General features: G+C 41.0%; 1 long non-coding RNA gene across 2 annotated transcripts; it reads right to left on the minus strand.

The window, feature by feature from the left end:
* Positions 1-3634: 3634 nt before the first annotated feature.
* LOC131402471 (uncharacterized) lies at positions 3635-7289 on the minus strand. 2 transcript variants are annotated; one of them, XR_009218693.1, is made up of 3 exons: positions 7221-7289; positions 5930-5979; positions 3635-4787 (listed from the first exon to the last, which is right to left on the minus strand). It is a non-coding gene; the product is annotated as an uncharacterized LOC131402471 (long non-coding RNA). The 2 variants fall into 2 exon arrangements; XR_009218692.1 differs by having other exon boundaries at positions 5930-6011.
* Between the last annotated feature and the right edge of the window lie 13784 nt (positions 7290-21073).

A 21073-nucleotide genomic window follows, 5' to 3' on the forward strand; every position in this document is an offset into this window, starting at 1 on the left:
TAAATGCTAGGTCCCCATGGTTAGGACCCCCAATCACAGTGCAGTGTAAAGGGATCTTACCGTAGCGATTATTTATCAGTGCACGCATCTGTACTGAATCATCATGGACTCCTCGGTGTGAATTGAGATACTCTATGGTATGCAATGGCAGGTGTGCTTTTCACAATTGGGACTCTCCCTAAGGTGATCTCTCGTCTCCTGAAAGAACGAATCTAAAAGGTCTGCAGGTATCGTATCCGAGGAAGGAGGGGGAATGGGCCACCAGGCGTGATGTCTGCAGTAACATCTGTGTCGGATGCTCTGACCGGTCAGTCAACAGCGTTCCCTGCAAGGCCGTGCTGGCGGCATCATGCAGCACACTACAGCTGCAGATGCATTTTCTCTCCAGATCGACTATCAACTGGCAGACGCTGAATAGACCAGTTTTATCATTTCCCAGAGAAAGGCTCCTAAGTGGCTTCAATGATTCAGTCTGCCCTTTGTACCTCCTGCATGTGAAGGCAGACAATGTCCTGCTGGCTCAGATATAAATTTGTCCTCAGCTCTAAGGTGACATAAGTTTCTGAAAACTGAAACTGCAAAGATGTCCTTTGTCATCTGAGACCCTGTCTTCTTTCCGCCTGGAGTGCTAGCTGTGAGAGACGTGGGTCTGCCTCGGGTCTGCTTCCTGAGACTAAGCGTGTCTCACCCTCACATGCTTCTTTCCTGGCTCCACGTGGCCTGTGCTTTCTGCTGCTGGACTCATAAGATCATCAAGCTCTGCTTGATTTCACCTTTGTCTTTTAAAAGCATTTAAAAACAAAAAGGTAACAAGGTTCTTGTTTCTAGACTTGGTCTGGGCTGAGTTGAACGTTCTCTGAGGCAATGCTGACCACTTGAACAGCAGGCAGGGGACTCTCCCCTGGAGAAAACAGGGCAGCGCGTCACTGCTCTGCTGAAGGATGAGGGTCCGTGAGTTTCTTAAATACATCCGCCTTGTCCATGGGCCACCTCATTTAGACCTCACTCATCAAACCCCGAAAGCCCTTCAAACCCTGAGTTCTCACCTCTTGCATAGCTCTCTTGACAACATAAACAGATGCTGAGGTGTCCGAGGCCTCAACAATCATGACCTAGATTCTGCACATGCATGTCAGAAAAGAAAGATGGTGTCCTGGCAGACGAGATCCTAAAGGGGAGAGTTATCAGGGCTATGCTCCCTGCAATCTGTAGGATATCAAAAGCAATTGGAATAATGTTTCCTTTTCTAGTTCCACGCCTTATAAAATATCATCTTTAAGAAGTCCTGGATGCCATAGGCCATCAGTCCCACGATGCTCAGTCTCCCATAGTTTACCATCTCAGATGTTAGGATGATTTGGCAAACCCGGCATCCTATGGTGCTTGTCCAGGGACAGTTGTGAGAGGTGTCACCTCCACTGCATGGAGAAAATTGGGGGTCATCTCTGCAGGTGTGGCTGACCAAGGGCGACCTCTGGGTGTTTCAAGCAACAAACATGGAAAGGCCCATCTGAGAAAGGCATGTGGTCCCCCACCATTGCTTAAATGTACTCCATTCATGTCTGGGAGCTCAAGGAAGCCACAGCATCAAAACTTGCCGAGCGGTGTCAGCGGCTGGGAAAACACCGTGGCCGTGATTAGAGTCTCTTCTACGAAATGCTTTCACAGGCACTGTAGCCACAGTGGGCAGCCATGGTTAAGTGGAAAACATGGGCATTTGTGGCTCAGTCAAGCATGGTTGGAACAACTGTGCTCTGAATGTGAATATGTTTTATGATGCCTTCACCAGCTCACTTACACTGTCCTCTTCATGCTTTCCAAATAACGATGTATCATACTAGTCTTTGTCTAAATATATGGATTTACGTGGGTATAAGTAGAGATATTTCAATAAACACATTGAGGAACACTTTCAATATGTATAAAACATCTAAGTCATAAAAGGGTATTTTTTTAGTTTAATCGGCAGTGCATTTTCATAAATAATGGCGAGTCTTTGAACTGACGGCAAGTCAGTGAAACAGAGAGTCATTGAAATCCAGCACTGAAATGGGACCATCTAGTGCGATGGACACCCAGTCTCAGTCACTGGATGTCAGGCTTCGAGGCCCCACGTGGTGCGTCAGGTCCTGCGTCCCAGTTAGCATCTCTCACGGCAGCCTGGAACGACCCACAATCCAAATGAAACTCCCCGTTTGCTGGCACACCTTTGAGCCGGGTGTCATAAGCACCTCCTTCAATGAGATTGCCTCCTTCAACCCTCTTCTGTATAAAATCTCATGATCTCAGGAAGGTTTAAGCACGCCGAGCCTCATTTTCCCACCTATAAATTCACATAGCCATGCTGTCTTCACACTGTGCTTCTGTGGTGGTGTTGACACAAACTCAGGCCGACGTGCAGCAGGGACGCACGGGCTCCCATCTTGCCATCTACACACCAGGCTTCCCCAAGTCTCCTTGGATGGTTCCAGGCTCCCAGAGGCACCGACACGGCACATGGATTTGTGTATTGTTGTTGTTATTTTAATCAAAGTCCAGTCCACCAGAAAGCTGTAGATATTTCTACAGGAATGTCTGGAGTCTGGTTAATTCAGAGGTTCAAGGATTCTGTTTAGCGTTGTTTAATGCTGGTAAAATAAGTAAATATGCACCCAGCACTGACACGCTTTTCTGCAGATGAGTGTCAGCAGCTCAGGGGTCGGATGTGGTCACCTGCGGAGCAGCCACCCAGCGTGTCCAGCCTTCATCCAACCTTCTCCCTTGATTGGGAGGAAACCCATCCCGTGCTTTCTCAATCCTTCAGACCTTCTCTACAATATGCATCTACGTCCTCTGTCCCAGCACCTCGCGGGTGGAAAGCACATGCTTCTTACAACAGCCGCCTAACTGAGCTCCCTGCTCTCAGCACTGGCTCCATCAATCTCTCCTTGATCCTTCTGACAAACTGGTTTTCTGACCGCCCAGCTAAGGGCTTTCCTGGGGCTCCCCCGACCCTTGAGGGGCTCGCTTTCCTCACCAGCTTCACGCCCTGCTGTCCTGCTGTCTCCCCTCCCCCAGGATGCCCCCACTTCTTCACATTCCCCTATCTCCACCCTCTTCTGTCTTCTCCTATATTCTTCTCATCTCCCGGTCCTTGTGTGGGTGAGGCTGGCTCTGTGGGCTCCTCCTGCTACCTCCCGGCCTGCAGTGGAGGCCTGCCCTCCCCCCGCCTGGGCCTGCTGCCCGTGCCTCCCGGCAGGTCTGTCTCCCCTGCCAGCCCCTGTGAGGACCTGCGCCTGCGTCAGTTCAGTGTTTTCATCCAGATGCCACACAGCACCCGGCATGTTGTGCGTGCTCCAGAAACACATATTCACTCCCCAAAACCGATGAGATTGCACACTAACGCCCAGCCCCTGCAAGGACAGGCCTTAGCTTCTCCCTGTGCACGTCCTTCCAGGAGGAGGCCTCCTCTCCTCTTCTCTGGGGCCACCTGTTCGCTGAGCCTTGGAGTTCTGACTGCCATATCAGTGCTCACCCCTCTCTTCCTCCTGCTGCCTCCTGTCACACAGCCGGCACACATCTGGTGGGGCCTGGGCGTGACCTGGAAGCCTTTCTTCCCGTACATCAGGGCAGCAGTCACTAAGGCCTCGCGGTGCATCCCTTATTCCATCCTGCCCTTGACCTCTGCGCTCACCATTCCGTGGAGAGTGAGATCTCCGAGGAAGCCCCTAACGTTCTGACCCTATCAGGCCTCTGGGAAACGTGTGGCCCCACAGGGACCCTCCTTGCTCGGCTTCATGGTTCACCGCCCTTTCCTGACTCTGCTCTCCCCTCTCCAGCTCTCTCTTCTCATCTCTGAAACCGGCCCTCCTCTTGATGAGAATTGAGCACCTTCCAGCACTCTCAGGCCGGCCGACTTCTCCTCAGAACACCTGACAGGCCCAACCCCCTCACCCTGCCTGTGTCAGTGGCGACAGTGTCGTGCCCACTCTGGCTGTGCCATGATCATGGACTCTGTTCTTAGGCTGTGTGTGTGTGAGAGACACGCCTTGGCGCATGTGTGTTGAGCACCATCACTGAACTTGTGTCATGTCTAAAATCAAGCTCCCCGTGCGTCTTCCCAGCCCTCAGAGAAGCCCAGCACGCATCTGTCCTCACCGTCCATGGAACACTCTTCTTCCTGGCCGGAAACCACTGCACATCTTCACCTCTCCTCCTCAGGATCTCTGCCTAATTGGTCCCATAAACCTTCCAGTTTGTTCTTGGAAATGACTCTGGGTCTGCTTCTTTCACCTCCAGTGGCCTTTCCACCACTGTGACACCACGACCTTGGTTCAGACTCAACATTCTCACCACTCGTGCCGCACGCTCTGACAGGTGACTTCCTGTCAGCGGTGTTCTCGTCCTGCGACTTCCCGTGGACGGACGTGGATTTCTACGCACTGCAGTCGGCAGAGTCTTCTGACCGAACAGAGTCTGCCACCTGCCCGGGTCACAAGCTCTCGGTGTCAGTCACCACGCGCTCCTCCATGCCTGCCTCCACGGGGCCTCCCCTCTGAACTGCCCTTCCTTCTGTAATCCTGCAATGACTGACTGTCAGATACTCCACGTGAATACACGGGGACGTCACTGGTGTTTCTTTCAACACCCAGCACGAGAGGCTCAATCCTCGATGAATGAAATGTTCCCCACTCCTGTGTCATGGACCCTTAGAGTCTAACATACTCCAGAGGAAGAGTGTGCTCTCAGTCCTCCCCAACACTCTAGTCCTTGTGACATCATGGGAACAGCAGGGTTAAAATGTTTTCCTGGAAAGAAAAGAGCCATATGTAAATAGTCTTGCCTAAAAGCAGATCTTTCTCCTTGAATGATCACGTTCAACAAATCGGGCAGTAGGAGGCCCTATCGTGTCTTGCAAAAAACATTAAAACATTGTTTTACGGCAGTGAATAAGAATTCATTTAACTGGTTCTTGAGATTTCAAATAAAGGTCTAATTAACATCGAGAATTTCATTTTACTTTACACTAAAATGAGCAATCATTGGTTTTTAGGGTTTTTTTTTGAATTTGACACAGATTTACTCTCACCATGTCTGAGTATATTGAAGAGGTGTTGGGGAGAAAGAGTAAGGATAATGGGCACATGCCTGATCTTTATTCCACTGAACAGGCATCCCCAGGCATCAGCTGCTTGTGAGGCAGCAGGGGGTGTGTTAAATCTGAGGCTGCATGTGTCTGTTCACAGGGCCCTCGCTGCACTGGGATGAAGTACATGAAACGGACTCTAGGAGAAGAGGAAACGTCTTGGACTTTTATAAACCTTAGAACACGTCTGTTTTGCTCCAAGGCATCTGAACATCTGGGCAGCCGTTTCTCAATGGATTAGTCTGGACAATGTCTTTCAAACACCCTGAGTGGCAGAGTTCTGCCTGAGGGGCAGACGGCAGCTGAAGGGCAGGTGCTCCACACACCCGTCACTCGAGCTAGGGGTATGTGAGAAAATGCATCCCCTTTCATGTGTGGATAAATAGTTCCATTCCTTTGATTTCTTTTGTACTCTCTGGGGCCTACGGCATTGTGATAGCGTGAACATTCAACTCTCGCTGACCAAGTCTCAAGATGATGTGCTCACTCCTGATCGTCATTTCGCCAAGCTCCACTCTGTTGCTAATGATCTCAGAGAGTTTTCTGAAGATGAACTGCATTTTCCTTCAGTGTAAGATTATGCAGTATAAATACAAAGACACAGACCATGCAGCATCAGAGTCTGCAAAAGTGTATGTGAAATGTGCTGGTTGAGATATTGAAAGTGCAGCTGAGAGATGAGAAACAGGAAAAGACACAGCTGTGGAGTGTGGGTGTCCATGTGGGTCAAGTATGTGAGTAAGAGAGTTGAGGTGGAAGACAACAGGGACTGATGTGGAATTAGTCACTATGGAAACTCATGACCTGTCTTAAGAGGCAGCCTCTACTTGCTTCCAGCCAGTTGGTCATTGTCACTATGGGACAAGAGTGTAAAATCTTCTGATTTCTAATAGGAGCATGAAATGTGTATTTTACATAAAAGACCTGATTTCCAAAACCTTATTTAGACAAAACAACCTATGATTCACCAAAGATGGCCCCCAGTGTGCCAGTTTGCAATTTCTTGTCTAGAGCACTTGTTTTTAAACATTTTTCAAAGGCAGAGTCTACTTTTCAAATGGAGTCATGCGTGAAACTCTAAAATAAAAACTGACAGAAATACTTTTCCATTGCTATAAAATTATTTTGTTTGTTTAACTTTCTCATATTTATTTGCTATAATTTAGAAAATGGTGGCTCTGTTTTGATAGACATTTAAAAGTTGAAATTCTGGAGAATAGATTGCTGTGGCTGTTTTACATAGCCTCAGGATCCAAGTTATCGCTATATTTTGTTTTGGTGACACTATAACAAAAAAGTTCTGATTTACACAGAATCAGAAATATAGTTGCAAATAGTGATTTTTAAAGCATGCCTTACAATCCTGGGATACGTCCAAATTAAACTAGATCTGGGGCTTTAAAGAGGGGTCATAGGAAATCCTCACTTCCAAGATAAATTGCATAGCAAAACGTAACCACTTCTTCTCTCCTTACCACAAAAATAAAAGTCAGCCAAGTAGAACCCAAAACTCACCATAAGCACCAAAACTATCTATATCCCAACCCTGTCATGACTCATGGTTTACGGCAGAAAGAACATGCATCTAGCTAACACAACTCTCTCTGGAAGTGAATAAGTCACCGTTACTGGGTATTCCCACTGAGCTACCTTCCTGGAGAAGATGTGCACAGACCTGGGTTCTTAGTAAATGAAGCTGCAGAGGTCTGATCTTCATAGTGAATGACATATTCACAGGTATACAGGGATGAAAGGAAATTTTCATTTAGGTTGTGAACAAAACTGAGGTCATTTGCTCAGAAGCAAAATAACGTGCTAGCATATCACGAGGAGCTGGTTTTTTAAAAAAAAGGAAAAGAAAACGAAGATTTGGGCAGAGGGCGTGTCTGGATACTCAACAGTGATTCCACTAAGCCTCACTACTTCTCAGCTGGAGACGACTGTCAGTTACCGACCGCAATGGGAGTGTGAAGAGCGTATTGTTTGAGGGAGTTTGGCTCGTGATAGTCATGAAGAAGTGTCAAAAATCTCTATGCTTTTATGTATTTGGCCCATGACACAGATTTGAAAATAAAAAAAAATAAAATAGGCTAACCATTTTCATTTGTAGTCACATGTCGCTGTTTAAAGAAATGGCTACATGCTCTTCTTTAATCCAACAGAATGAGACCCACCAACAGTCCATTATTCCAGAGGAAAACCAAAGAATAAACTACCATCCATGTCGATATGGATCCAGTCTTGGGATATGACCCTGAAGAAGACAGTCAAGATTGGGCTGGATTTTAGCCATACCCTGTGGAAAGTGTGGGGAGTGGTTGAGAGCATTATGAGTGACCCATCCAAAGGGAGGAAAGTAGGTGCTCCACAGGGGCATGGTTTTTTAATTTGCATTTGGGTCCCACAGCCAGCAGGATGGCTTTCCTGCTGGGTGGACTCCTAGCTCTTCTCACCTATTGGGAGGACACTTGGGAAGAGTCAGCGGTAGAGCTGACATTGGCTGGTGATGGTCAATTGCCTCCTTGACGACCAGATGCTAGAATCAGCCAAGCGTTTTTTGAGGCCCCTTTTTCAAATCATGATAGAGACTGCTTTGTTCTGGGCAGGGGCAAATGTTTCCAGTCAGATTGAAGTCGTTTCAGGTTTATTTCAACTGCAAAGAGTATAGTTAGGGAAAGCTGACAAAGACGCCCCTGCACACCGGCCAACGTCAATACTTGATATGATACAATGTTTGAAAGAAAGAGGAAACTCGTCCTCTTAGGGTCTCCTGGTGAGGCTTCCTCGGAGGCAACAGTAAATTGATGGAGATGTTCTAGCCCTGCCCCTTCTGCTGTCTCCACCCAAATTCTCAAGGCTCCTCCTGCACAGCGCAGGCCCCTAACAAGGAAATGAGGTTGGGATTCCTGGGACTCTCGTGGTCAAGGCCGATGGCTATGTGGGACTGCTCACCCGAGACATCCACTCACTCTGTCCCTGTCAGTCTGGGTACCAGGTTTGCCTGTTGGTAAGAGCAGATCCTGGAAGCTGCTGGTCTCGCTTCCTCTCTTGTCCCAACAGCCATACCTGACACATGGTTACAATGGCGAGACAGAGCGAGAGAGAGGTGGTAAACCTAATCGTTATTCTGCGGGCTATGGATCCAGCAAACGTCTGGTGAAACGAGAAGAACTGAGGGACAAATAACAGTTTGTGACATAATGGTATCTTTTATTTGAATTCATATTGTAGTTTTTTATTTCCGTAAATATAGAAGTTTCTTCCTAAACTTTTTTCTTTTCTGTTTTTTCCCTATAACATTATTCGTCATTTAATCAGTAAACAACATAAACTTCTACATTCTTTACAAGGAAGAGATTATCTGGGTCACGACTTTGCGATGAGCCTGGCTTCCACTTTATTCCCTAGTTCTAGTATCTGAAATCTTCCATCTCTGTGACCACATTTTCTATTTTTTCGTCTCCTGCCTCGGTAACCTATTTAATCTCTGGTGCCCTGAGAACGATGATCAGCTGTGCTCTCATCAGCACAGAGGTTCCTTTTGTTAACATGTTGTTAAACTTACTACTTCTGTTTGCCAGCATGTTATAGCCTCATAAGGATGTTTCCACCATAGTCCTTCTGCCTTTCTACTCTTCCTCTTTTCCTTTCTTTCTCTTTCTGTCTCTTCGTTCAACATTTTTCTCCTTTCTTTTCTGCATTTTCTCTCTACTCTTTCTCATACTCTCTTAAAACTCTCTTCTACATTTTCTTCCTCAATTCATTCCATTTTTTTCTCCTTCCCTGTAATTTTAAGACAACATTGTAGTTAAAGTGTGAAGAACTTCATTTAGGGGCCAGTCCCCTGGCTTAGCGGTTAAGTTTCCGTGCTCCGCTACTGGCCGCCTGGGTTCGGATCCTAGGCGTGCACCAACGCACCGCTTGTCCGGCCATGGTGAGGCAGCGTCCCACATACAGCAACTAGAGGGATATGCAACTATGACGTATAACTATCTACTGGGGCTTTGGGGAGAAAAGGTGGGGGAAAAAAAAGGAGGAGGATTGGCAATAGATGTTATCTCAGGGCCAGTCTTGCTCAGCAAATAGAGGAGGATTGGCGTGGATGTTAGCTCAGGGCTGATCTTCCTCACACACACACACACAAAAGAACTTCATTTATAACAGCCTGCCTGACGTCTCCCAGGAGCTCTCACATCATCTATCAATCAACTGCCTGTGGATACAGATGTTCAGGCAACCAACTTTCCCTCTCCAATCTTCGACCCTTCCTTCCTCATGTTGGGCCCTCGGAGATCACAGCAGCTGGTATTAATGCCTCAGGGAAGAATACTTCCATTATGATCAGTCTAGCAACTCTACTCACAAAGGGACATTTAAGGATATTGTTAGACATAGCATGACCTACCTAGAAAACCTCTGTGTCACTTCATATCACTGTTGAATCAGTGACAAGGTCATGCTTTCAGAGTTTCCAGTTTCCATCTTGAATTCTTTTTCAATTAGAGGAACAAAACTAGCCCATTGCTATTTTCCTAGCCTCCCATATATGCTACATACTTCCTCAAACATTACTGATAATAGTTGTGAAATCATATTTTTAATTTCAATAAGTATTCTCAAACATGATTAGTGGCTCTGCAGATTTAACTCTCTTTAAACAACTATTTATGGCATATCTCTCCATTTATTTAGGTCTGTTTCAATTTCTCTCAACAAAGATTTTTAGTCTTCAGTTTATAAAACTGCATATTTTTTTGCTAGATTTTTACTAGGTACTTGAATTATATAGTGCCATGGTAATGTTTTGTTACAGTATATAGAAATGCAATTAATTTCTGCAAATTGGCCTTGTATTCTGCAACTTTGCTAAGTTCACTTACTAGTTCAATGTTTCTGTAGGATCCCGTGGGTTTAGGATGTATACCACACCATTAAATGTGATATTTTCTGTACAATATTTTCTAAATGCACTTTTTGAGATAGAGGAAATTCACTTCTATTTCTTGTTTGCTGAGGGTTTTTACTATGAATGGACATTAAATTTTGTTAAATGCTTTGTCTTCGTCTATTAAGATGATCATATGATGTTTTTCCTCAATTATGGGAAAATGTGGCAATTAACATTGCTTGCTTTCCAAATTTTAAACCAACTTAGCCATGTTGTTAATATATTGTTGAATTTGATTTGATAACTTGGTTAAGAATTTTTGCATCTATGTTCGTGAAGAATATTGGTCTTTTTTCTTTAGCTATCTTTCTTAGCTTTTGATATCAGGGATATGCTGGCTTCATAAAACAAATTGCATCCTGTTCTCTTCTCCTCTATTTTTCAAAAGAGTTTATGTTAAAATGGTGTTACTTCCCTCGTATATGTTTGACAGATTTCACTTAGTGAAGTCATCCAAACCTGGAGTTATATTCATGGAAAGGTTTTTGATTAAACATACAATATCTTTAGTAGATATGGCCTAATTAAATTGTATGCTTTTATGTCAATCTTGAAAACGCAGGTCTTTCAAGAAATGTATTCCTTTCCCTTAAGTTGTCAAATTTATGCTAACAAGTTCTTCACAATATCCCATTATTAACCTTTTATTTTCTGTAGTAATGCCTCCTCTTCTGTTACTGATATTAGTAGTTTGCAATTTCTCTTTTGTCTTGGCCAGTTTTACTAGGAGTTTATTAATTTTTCATACTTTTTGATTTTCCTATTATTTATACATTTTCTATTCTATTGAGTTATTCTCTTTATTTTATAATTTGCTTTCTTTTAAATATTCTGAATTTAATTTGTTCTTTTTTTTCCTAGCTTCTTAAGTTGAAGCAAAAATCAATGATATTACAACTTTCTTTTTCCCTAATATAATTATTTAAACCTATAAATTTCCCTCTATGTACTGCATTTGGTACATCCCACAAATTTCAATATCCTATGTTTTCATTACATTTTAATTAAAAATATATTCTAATATCTATTTTATTTTCTTCCTTGCCCATTTTTATTCTGAATAATTTTGTTTAATTTCTAAATATTTGAGAAATTTTGAGATATCTTATTTTTATTATTTCCTAATTTAATTCTGTTGTAGACAATTTTTTTTCTTAATTGTTTCAGTCTTTCAAATTTACTGAGATTTATTTTATGGTTAAAAATATAATTTATCCTTGTAAATTTTCATGTGCACCTGGAAGAAATATATTTTCTGCATTCGAGTCTAGTGTTCTAGAAATATAAGTAGTTTAAGTTGGTTCATGCTGTTGTTCCAACCTTTTATATATTTTCTAATATTTGAATTTATTTAAAATAGTGTTCATTTCCTGATATAAATTGGACTTAAGTCTCATACTATGTAATTTTCTTTATTTTTTCAGTAAATTATTGTTATGTATGATAAAAAAATAGAAGCATACTATAAGTTGAACAGATGCCTTCTCTATATTATTTATCATTTATTACCACAATAGTAATATTTAAAGGACTTCACTTCTGCAAATGTCATATTTCTTATCTGCCTCATCATTTTCACATTTTCTACTTGATCAGTGCATAAACACGCTTTACTGTCCCCCATTTTAAAGAAAGCAAACAAACAAACAAAAAAACTTCCCAACCCTTGTCCCCTCCAACAAGAACCCGAATTTTCTTCTCTCCTTCTCAGCACTCTTCCTTCAAGGAAAGGACTAAACTTGCCATGTCCCATTCTCATCTTCCATTCTCCTTTCAATTCATTCCAATTTACTTTCTTTCCAATAACCCACTAAAGAGCCATTATGAAGGCCATGTATTTTTTTTTTCATCTTTTTAATACAACTTTTAATAATCTGATTGATTGTGAAATGCAGTGTTCAATTCTACAAATAGTAGAAGAAATAGCAAGATACATGAGACTGTTATACATAAAAAGTTTTCTTACAAAACATATGCAAACAGCTTTGAAAAAAAGACTGAAGGCATCATCCTTGATAATTTTCTTCTATATTAAAAAAATCTCATAACTAATGTTATTTTTAATTTTTCTTTTAAAAAATTAGATTTAGGTACAATTTGCTGATGTCTTTTCTATATACTTCTTTTACATGAACTTTTACTAGTATTTGATAATTTTGACCACTTGAAACATCTCTTCCTCTATGTTTTCAATATGCCACACTCTCCTAGTTTTTAACCTTCTCTTCTTAACTTCTAAATTTTTAGAATATAAAGTCTTGTCCTAGTTCCTTTTCGTTTTTACTAATTGATCCCAACTATTTCCATGGCTCTATATATCATCTCTATGCTTATAATTTTGGATTTGTATCTCCAGCCTGGCCTTTTCTCCTGAGCTTTAAAATGGAGTATCCAACTGCCTATTCCAAGAGTCCGTGTGTATCATAAGGGACAGCTCAACTTTAGCTAGGCCCAAACCAAAAATGTGATTCAACCTTTCTTAACACCTCATTCTTAAATCTACTCACTGTTCTTTCAAGCTTTCCTCACCTCAGTTACTTGGGACAAAAATTTGGAGCTCAATTTATTCCTTTTTTTCCTCATTTTCCTGCCGTCTGGTAGCCATACTGTCTTTCAAAATTACCAGTCTGATCATGTTACTCTCTGCTGAAAATTTTTTAGTGATTTCCCATTTCATGTGAGGTATAAACCATGTGTACCCTGGTCTCTAATGCTCTATGTGATGTGCTCTCCTTCTGCTCAGATTTCACCCCCTCCTCTCTTCCTCTTTATTCTCCAGGCTCCAGATGCACAGCCGTTCTTTATGTCCCCCAAATACTCTAAATGCAATCTCATCTCAGCACATTTGCAGGAGTTAATCTCTCTTCTTGGGATGATCTGCCTTCAGATCTTCTTAGAGCTGCCTCTTCATTGTTCGATTGTTTACACCAAAGTTACCTTCTCAGAGTCCCAGACTCACCCCATACCCCACCCTGGCTCTCTTCCACATCCCCTTTATTTATTTCCTTCATGGTACCTGAGTACCTGGCTTTACTGTCCATCTTCTTCCACTACAGTAAGTTGTTTCCTACTGATCACTCAGTTTAGATATGTCTCTGACACTTAGAAAATTCTCAGATGATATTTTATCAATAGAACTTCCGCCTTCACAAAATGGAGAGAAATGAGCATGGCTTTTAGGGTTAGATAGTCTACCCGGAGCTTGACCTTAACTTACTGTGACCTGAGTGAGTGACAGAACCTCTAAGGCTAAGATTCTTCGTCTAATATAAGAATAATAGCATCTACTCAATATGGTCATTCTGAGGTTTAATGAAATAAAATGTGTGTTTCACTAGCAGGTAGTAATTATCCAAAAAAGTTAGCCAGAGAAACTATTTTTGTTGTTCTTAGTAGTATTTACAACACTAGGTTCAATATGGACTTTACTCTTTGTTTTATAAATTCATTTGACTAACACATAAGAGAGTATCTACTAATTTATCAAACATTATTTGGGGACCAAGATGTATGAAGATAAAGGATCTCACAGTCTTCTAAGTAAGACATGGGTAATATGAGTCATATATAAATATTCTACTAATACACACTCTATGATACACATTTGTGCATATATTATATATCTAGCCATATATAGACTATTTAATAGATTACACATACAAAATGTAACTGCAATACTAAATGGCAAGTCCTGTATAAGCACAATAGTAGCACAAGGCGAAAGTGATGTATTTCACTTAATGTCTTCCAGTAGCATAACAAGTGTACTTTTGTCATTGTTTTAGTCATCTCCCTTTTTTTAAGGAATGTATTTAGAATCTGAGCTCGTCAAAAAGATTCTGTAGAAGTGACATCAGCGTCATGGCGGAGCGAGCTTTCCCGTAAACTCTTCCCCTGATAAGATACAACAAAAGGAACAGTCACAGACCAACAACGGAATGCTAGACAGTGAAAAGCAGGATCGGGAAGATCCACACTGCCGCACATCTGAGAGTGGAACGTGCTGGGCCCCTGGAGGAAGTGGGGAGAGGTAAGGAGAACTTTTCTCCCTCCCCATCAGACCAGCGATCCTGGTCTGCTCGGCTCCCAGAGAGGGGGGAGGGGCGGCCCTCTGCAGGGAAACCATAGCTCTTTGGGCTCTCTCAGCCAGTGGCAAACTCCCACACAGAGGACTCAGAATTGCTACAGGGTACCATCAATATCTGAGCACCCCAGAGAGCGGATAACGAGGGGCGAAAGAGAAGCCCCCAACGCCAGGGGCCCAGCGGGCAAAAGAGAGAGCACCCCCCTTCCCGCAAACCGGACCCTGCAGCTCAGCCGACCAAACCAGACCAAGTGACCTGTGGATCGAGGATGGCAGTGAACAGCCGGGGCAGAGGACAGGGGCCTCAGATTAAACAGCCCTTTACCCCCACACAGTGGCGGCGGGTGGAAATTACAACCAGAGATTTCCAGGATGAGGAAAAACAAAGCCAACGCAGGAACCGCAATGCAAAGATACATGAAATCCCCAGACCAGAAGGAAAATGACAAGCACCCAGAAACCAATCCTGAAGACAGAGAAATCCATAACCTAAATGACAGAGATTTCAAAATAGCTATCATAAAAACACTCAACAAAATACGAGACAACACAGACAAACAATTCAATGAGATTAGGAGTTTCTTCACAAAAGAGATTGAAATCATAAACAAAAACCAATCAGTGCTGATGGAGATGAAGAACACAATGGAGGAGATAAAGGAGAATCTGGAGTCTTTAAAGAACAGAGCTGACAATATGGAGGAAAGAATTAGCATTTTAGAGGATAGCAATACAGATATGCTCCAGATAGAAGAGGAGAGAGAACTAAGACTAAAAAGAAATGAAGAAAGTCTCCGAGAAATATCTGACTCTATTAGGAAATGTAACATAAGAATTATAGGTATTCCTGAGGGAGAAGAGAGGGAAAGAGGAAGAGAGAGCCTATTCAAGGAAATAATAGCTGAGAATTTCCCAAATCTGGGGAAGGAGCAGGAAATACCAGTAAGCAAAGCCAACAGGTCACCTAAACATGTCAACAGGCAAAGGCCCACACTATAACACCTAGTGGTAAGGCTAGCCAGAGTCAATGACAAAGAAACAATATTAAGGGCAGCTAGAGAAAAACAAAAAATAACGTACAAAGGAACTCCCATCAGGGTCTCAGCGGATTTCTCAACAGAAATTTTACAGGCTAGGAGAGACGGGAATGATATAGTCAAAATACTGAAAGACAAAAACTTTCAGCCAAGAATACTCTATCCAGCAAAAATATCCTTCAAATATGATGAAGAAGTAGTAACTCTCCCAGATAAACATAAACAAAAGCTAAGGTAGTTCATGGCCATGAGACCCCCACTACAAGAAATACTCAAGAAGGCCCTCCGGCCTGAAAAAAAGAAGAGAAAGGGAATACAAAGCTTGGAGCAAGGAGAAAAATAGGTAGATAAACTCAGAAAAATAGTAGATCTTTACCAGAATAGGTTAGCAACCACTTAAATACCAAAATCAATGATCAAAGGAAGTTATTCAACAAAAATAAATTTAACCTCATCACTGAAAATACATAGCCACAACACAAGATAGAATAAGGTATAACAAGAGCAACTTAGAAGGGGAAGAGGAAAGTGACTGAATTGACTTAGTATAAGGAAATAGGAGGCTATCAGATAATGGACTATCTCATACACAACATTTTTTACACAAACCTCAAGGTAACCACTAAACAATAATCAAAACAAAATCACATATGATAATCAAAGAGAAAACTAGAAGAGACATGAGACAGAACAACCAAACTGAATTGGCAGTCCAAAACAAATGGGACAAGAAACAAAGGAAATGCAAAAGAACCAGAAAATAAGTGACAAAACAGTAACATTAAGCTCTCATATATCAATAATTACCATAATGTAAAGGATTGAACTCTCCAATCAAAAGATACAGAGTGGCAGGATGGATTAAAAAGCAGGACCCAACAATATGCTGCCTCCAGGAAACACATCTCAGCTCTAAAGACAAGCACAGGCTCAGAGTGAAAGAATGGAAGACAATACTCCAAGCTAATGGCAAACAAAAGAAAGCAGGTGTTGCCATACTCATATCAGACAAAGTAGACTTCAAGATAAAACAGGTGAAGAAAGACAAACAGGGAAATATATAATGATAAAAGGGACACCCCACCAAGAAGACATATCACTTTTAAATATATATGCACCCAACATAGGAGCACCAATGTACATAAAGCAACTATTAACAAACCTAAAAGGAGACATTAATAACAACACAATAATAGTAGGGGATCTTAATACCCCACTTACATCAATGGATAGATCATCCAGACAAAAAGTCAATAAAGAAATAGTAGAATTAAATGAAAAACTGGACAAGATGGACCTAGTAGACATACAGAGCACTCCATCCAAGAACAGCTGACTACACATTCTTCTCAAGCGCACATCGAACATTCTCAAGGATAGACCATATGTTGGGAAACAAAGCAAGCCTCAATTAATTTAAGAAGATTGAAATCATAACAAACATCTTTTCAGACCATAATGCTATGAAACTGGAAATGAACCATGAAAAAAAAAACTGGGAAAGTGACAAAAATGTGGAGATTAAACAACATGCTACTGAACAACTAATGGATCATTGATGAAATTAAAGGAGAAATCAAAAACTATCTGGAAACAAACGAAAATGAAAATATGCCATACCAAACCATATGGGATGCAGCAAAAGCAGTCCTGAGAGGGAAACTCATAGCGATACAAGCCCACCTTAACAAACAAGAAAAAGCCCAAATAAGCAACCTTAAATTACACCTAACAGAACTAGAAAAAGAAGCCCAAAGTCAGCAGAATGAGAGAAATAATAAAAATCAGAGCAGAAATAAAGGAAATTGAGACCAAAAAACAGTAGAAAGGATTAATGAAACAAAGAGTTGGTTCTTTGAGAAGATAAACAAAATCGACAAACCCTTAGCCAGGCTTACTGAGAAAAAAGGAGAAAAGGCTCAAGTAAATAAAATTAGAAATGAAAGAGGAGAAATTACAACGGATACCACGGAAATACAGAGGATTATAAGAGAATACTATGAGAAATTATATGCCAACAAATTGGAAAATCTAGAAGAAATGGATAAATTCTTAGACTTATACAATCTCCCAAAACTGAACCAAGAAGAAATGGAGAATCTGAATAGACCAATCACAAGTAAAGAGATTGAAATAGTAATCAAAAACCTCCCAAAAAATAAAAGTCCAGGACCAGATGGCTTCTCCGGTGAAGTTTACCAAACATTCAAGGAAAATTTAATACCCATCCTTCTCAAACTATTCCAAAAAATAGAGGAAGGTGGAACACTTCCTAAATCATTCTATGAGGCCAACATCACCCTGATACCAAAGCCAGACAAAGACAATACAAAGAAAGAAAATTACAGGCCAATATCGCTGATGAACATAGATGCAAAAATCCTCAACAAAATATTGGCAAACCGAATACAGCAATACATTAAAAAGATCATGCACCATGATCAAGTGGGATTTATACCAGGGACGCAGGGATGGTTCAACATCCACAAATCAATCAACGTGATACATCACATCAACAAAACAAAGAATAAAAACCACATGGTCATCTAATAGACGCAGAGAAGGCATTTGACAAGACACAACATCCATTTGTGATAAAAACTCTCAACAAAATGGGAATAGAAGGAAAGTACCTCAACATAATAAAGGCTATTTATGACAAACCCACAGCCAACATCATGGTCAACGGGGAAAGACTGAAAGTCATTCCTCGGAGAACAAGAACGAGGCAGGGCTGCCCACTCTCACCACTCCTGTTCAACATAGTACTGGAGGTTTTGGCCAGAGCAATTAGGCAAGAAAAAGGAATTCAAACAGGTAATGAAGAAGTGAAATTCTTCACTATTTGCAGATGACATGATTTTATATATAGAAAACCCTAAAGAATCCATTGGAAAACTATTAGAAATAATCAACAACTACAGCAAAGTTGCAGGGTACAAAAATCAATCTACAAAAATCAGTTGCATTTCTGTATGCTAATAATGAACCAACAGAAAGAGAGCTCAAAAAGATAATACCATTTACAATTGCATCAAAAAGAATAAAATACTTAGGAATAAATCTTACCAAGGAGATGAATGACCTATACAATGAGAACTACAAGACATTATTGAGGGAAATCCACGATGACATAAAGAAACGGAAAGATATCTCATGCATGTGGATTAGAAGAATAAACATAATTAAAATATCTGTATTACCTAAAGCAATCTACAGATTCAATGCAATCCCAATCAGAATCCCAATGAGATTCTTCACAGAAATAGAAAAAAGAATACTAAAATTTATATGGGGCAACAAAAGACCCCGAATAGCTAAAGAAATCCTAAGAAAAAAGAACAAAGCAGGAGGCATCACAATCCCTGACTTCAAAACATACTACAGAGCAATAGTAATCAAAACAGCATGGTGCTGGTACAAAAACAGACACACAGATCAATGGAACAGAATTGAAAGCCCAGAAATAAAACCACACATATATGGACAGCTAATTTTTGACAAAGGAGCTAAGAACATACAATGGAGAAAGGAAAGTCTCTTCAATAAAAGGTGTTGGGAAAACTGGACAGCCACATGCAAAAGAATGAAAGTGGACCATCTGCTATCGCCATTCAAAAAATTAACTCAAAATGGATCAACGACCTGAAGGTGAGACCCGAAACTATAAAACTCATAGAAGAAAATATAGGCAACACACTATTTGACATTGGTCCTAAAGGAATCTTTTCGGATGACATGCCTACCCAGACTAGGGAAACTAAGGAAAAAATAAACAAGCGGGACTTTATCAGATTAAAGAGCTTCTACAAGATAAACGAAACCAGAATCAAGATGAACAGACAACCCACCAGCTGGGAGAGAATATTTGCAAAACATACATCTGACAAGGGGTTGATCTCCATAATATATAAAGAACTCACACAACTGAACAACAAAAAGGCAAACAACACGATCAAAGAACAGGCAGAGGAAATGAACAGACACTTCTCCAAAGAAGATATACATATGGTCAATAGGCACATGAAAAGATGTTCAACATCATTAATCATCAGGGAAATGCAAATCAAAACAACACTAAGATATCACCTCACGCCCGTTAGAATGGCTATAATCACCAAGACAAAAAACAACAAATGTTGGAGAGGATGTGGAGCAACAGGAACCCTCATACACAGCTGGTCGGAATGCAAACTGGTGCAGCCTCTATGGAAAACGGTATGCATATTCTTCAAAGAATTAAAAATAGAGATGCCCTATGACCCAGCCATCCCATTACTGGGAATCTATTCAACAAACCTGAAATCAACAATTCAAAGAGGCTTATGCACCCCTATGTTCATTGCAGCATTATTCACCATAGCCAAGAAGTGGAAGCAACCTAAGTGTCCCTCGACTGATGACTGGATCAAGAAGATGTGGTATACTACTCAGCCATAAAAAAAGACAAAATCGTCCCATTTGCAACAACATGGATGGGCCTGGAGAGTATTATGTTAAGTGAAGTAAGCCAGAAGGAGAAAGACAAACACCGTATGATCTCACTCATATGTGGAATATAAACCAACACATGGACAGAGAAAACTGTATTGTGGTTACCAGGGGCTATGGGGGTGGGGGGTGGGCACAAGGGGTGAAGGACAAACAAAAATGTACAACTCATTTCACAGTGTTAAAAACCATTAAAAAAAAAGATTCTGGAAAGCATACATGGCAAACCAAAACCTGTATAAGCCCTTCCTTTTGCATCCTCAGAAAGAAACCCGATTATATAAAATTACAAAGATGTGGCTAAATTAGTCAGATGTCTACTGTAGTAATCAATTTATTAATTTTGATGTACATACTAATTTAAAATAACACCTCATGAAAAATAATATATTTATTATTTAGAGATACCTTTTTTTACTCTTCCATTTCACAAAGTAAGTTTATTCAAACTTGTCACAGGTATTCTTCGAAATCAGTAACACTGTAATCATCAGAGCCACTTTCTTCCAGAGCATATTATCTTCTAAGTTGTTGGATCTGAAGCAATTGTTAAAAGCATGTAAGATGCCATCACTGGAAAATTTATGCCAAGTTGCAAGTACTATTTCCATAACATATAAGTAGCTTGTTTTTATTTTCCTTTTTTCTTTGTACTATATTTTCTTGAAATTCATAATATAACTCTTTCTAAATAGTTTTTTAGAGTGTTCTTTAAATGCATATGTACAACTGTATCCAATATTTGAGACCATAATCCCAGGAATAATTACTAAGTCTATGTTAAGATTCTTTGCATTTTTAAAAACTGATTTCATCAGTGACCTCTCTAAGCTTCCAAAATTAGCATCAGTTGACATCATTTCAGGTAAATATGTCTCTCTCAGACACTAGTTTGTCATCAAAATAATTAAGGAACACTGTAATAAAAATGGCTAATATTCATTGGGTGCTCACTAAATGCTAGACACTGTTCCATAGCCTTACATGCACTAACTCATCTAGTTCTCTCAGTGACCACATGGGGTGCTATTTTTCTCTTTATTTTTATGGATGAGAAAACTGAAGAATGGAGAGGTAAAGTAACTCACTAAGCTCGCACTGCTGGTCCAGACTGCAGCCAGATTCGGCAGGAGCAGCCAAGCTCTGAGTCTTACTCTGAACTACCATCCAACACATCCCCCCGGGTCATGAGGGCACAACACGAAATAGTGTAGAAGGATGCAAACCAAATTACCTGATGGATAACTTAGGGAGGAAACACATTCATCCCCTTATCTTCAAGTGTATATTGTAACTGATCTCATTGATGTAAAACTTCTTCCAGGTCTGTCCATAGGCACATCTGTAAACTTTGACCGTCTACCCTGGTGGCTCTACTGTCCCTCGCA

Source organism: Diceros bicornis, unplaced genomic scaffold, assembly GCF_020826845.1.
Source record: "Diceros bicornis minor isolate mBicDic1 unplaced genomic scaffold, mDicBic1.mat.cur scaffold_108_ctg1, whole genome shotgun sequence".
NCBI lineage: Eukaryota > Metazoa > Chordata > Mammalia > Perissodactyla > Rhinocerotidae > Diceros > Diceros bicornis.